Below are 2,524 nucleotides of genomic sequence, written 5' to 3'. Positions count from 1 at the left end.
ATATAAGATGGGACGTTTCCAATAGATACCAATGTACATATTCAATGTGATAATGTCATCTGAACAAAGTGAGAATAATGTTTTTAAGAAAAAACGTTGAATTTAAGAGTTTATGTGCATTTTCACAAAATCTGCATGTTTTGCCCTCCCAATAAAAACATCTGATTCATTTTTTTTCAAAACCCTTCGTTTCATGTTTTTATGTTTAGTGTTCATTAGACGTATTTGAGATGATTGAAAATGCCTTACTACATGTATATGCTATAATTGCATCATATAACCTACTCACTAAAGTGTTCACTGTTCAATGTGGAGGATCATATACATTTTAGCTCTGCATGTAGTTTTGAACACGGTATTGATGTTTTTTCATATAAAGAGTAAGTGATTTGGACCAAAATCTTGTTCATGTAGCAGTTAGGAGAAACACAATACCAACCAGGATTTTAATCAAAATAACTTTGTAACATGGCGTCGATAATGCACTGGAAAGTCCCTTCTGTAGAATGTCATGCTAATTTGGAAACACAGAAGTTTGATGGAACCAAAGAATTGAGTAAACACTAAATAAGTATAGGTATACTACATGTACACAGAAAAGCGAAACCACATGACATAAGAATATGTGTTTAAGCTTCATTGGAAATAAATATCTTCTAGAAAAATGTCGAAATGTGAATGTGATTGATGGATCCCATGTTTAAGGAATAAAAAGTGAATTGGATGAAAAGATTAAAAATAGACAAATGGAAATAAAACAAATAGATACATCAAGCATACTACCTATACCATGCCTTAGTGAGTAGGACAACTCCGATATCTTCATCTACTTTTAGACTGTGTCATTATTGACGGAATATATAAATATTTTCGATTTATTTACTGTGGAAATTACATAATCTTCCTCTTCATTAATACCACGTTTTACACACCCTTGCGAATGTTTTGCAGTTGTATATTGCCAAATCATAATAGTCTTCTCCAAGCCGTGATTCCGCATTATCTAGCACCATTCGAGCTATGTAACATTGATCAGGCATGTACTCCACTCTATACAACGGTTCCTGGAATGCCACCCATTCCTTGACTACACCTCTGTCGTAAGTGTTGCGTATGACGAGAATCTTTCGATCATCATGACCTACCACAATGGCGTGACATCGGGGATGGAGGAACCATTTATATAAAACGACGTGGTCTCCCGGACGAAGCTTTCCCACTGATGTTATATATCGATCGTTCTATTTAAATAGGCCAGAAATTATTGGTCCGACTATGTTTGCTACAAGAGAAGCAGCGACTTTCCCGACAATACCACCAACTACACCACCAACATTTGCCCCGATGAAGACTCCTAGTGGTCCAAATGACGATCCAATGCTATATTTAACATATTTAGGCCCAAGTGACCCGATTGTAATGGAAGCAGAAGTAAACAAACCCTCAATGAGGCGGTGTACGATCTTGTATATGAAATCGTGCCGTGTAATGTCCCCGTTTTGTATTGCTTCATATGCCTTGCTCAAGTCCCAGATGATTATTCCAATTTCTATTCCTGCACCGACACTGTTGCTGCCTTTAACAACCCCTTCGATCGTTTCTGCTGAAGGAAGACTCGCAGAAGCTCTCGGAATCTTTCGCGCAAACTTTGCTATATTCCTTTTGATTGCTGAAGCAGAATGCTTTGTTAAAGACTTTGCGCCAGCAAGTATGCTTTCTCCCAAAACCTCGTTGACTTTGATGTTAAACCATGCGATCTGGTGAGATTTCATTACACCACATTCGCAAAATGTTGCAAATGACTAGCAGTTGTCAGAAAACAGGCCTATCCAGTATCACCAATCCTTGAGCGAGCTCTTGCTATAACTAATTCGTTAGGCTTGCCCTCGTTAATGGCCTCAGTGTAGTTTATGCGGTACATAGGCTCTGTCCCTACATCTCTTACCTCGTGAATTATTTTAAATCCATTACCTTCCTTCGCCCAGTGTATCACTCCTATGGTATTCTTTTCTGTATTATTTTTTTTTTGTCACAATCGCATGATGCCAAATCATATACGGTCGATGCCAGGTGATGTGGTCCCCAGGTTTAAGATAATCAGCGAAATACACTGGACTTGGAATGCTGTGTTCTGTGTCAGGTCCGTGGGTATCCTGCGATGTAACTGTTCTGCGTTGCCACTCCTCTCTTTATTCTATATTCATGTTTTTACTATATTCATGTACCAGGCTTTCAACACGACATTCAGTACAAAATATGCCCATCAATTTTGTTGTTGCTGTTGAAATATTTTTTTTTCAAATTGAATGAATCCAAGTCTTTTCCTAATTACAGAATGTTTTGTTAAATAGACTCTTCGGATGTGCCATTTTAAACGAATATGAAATGTAAAGATATGCATAAGTTAGCACCATTTTATGTTGTCGTCAGGGTCAAGTAGACAACTAGAGAAAGAACACACTGATATATCACCCTACGTAAAGAAGGTCATGTCATAAAAGACACCATTGCAAACGCAAATGTC

The 2,524-nt window shown here is 37.6% G+C and overlaps 1 pseudogene; it reads right to left on the bottom strand.

Annotated features, from left to right (window-relative positions):
• Window positions 1-911: 911 nt before the first annotated feature.
• Window positions 912-1,772, bottom strand: LOC138312176 (uncharacterized; annotated as a pseudogene).
• Window positions 1,773-2,524: the final 752 nt, after the last annotated feature.

This window comes from Argopecten irradians, unplaced genomic scaffold, assembly GCF_041381155.1.
Source record: "Argopecten irradians isolate NY unplaced genomic scaffold, Ai_NY scaffold_0234, whole genome shotgun sequence".
Classification (NCBI taxonomy): domain Eukaryota; kingdom Metazoa; phylum Mollusca; class Bivalvia; order Pectinida; family Pectinidae; genus Argopecten; species Argopecten irradians.
Note: the sequence above shows the minus strand (reverse complement) of the source record. Positions and strands in the feature narration are given on the sequence as shown.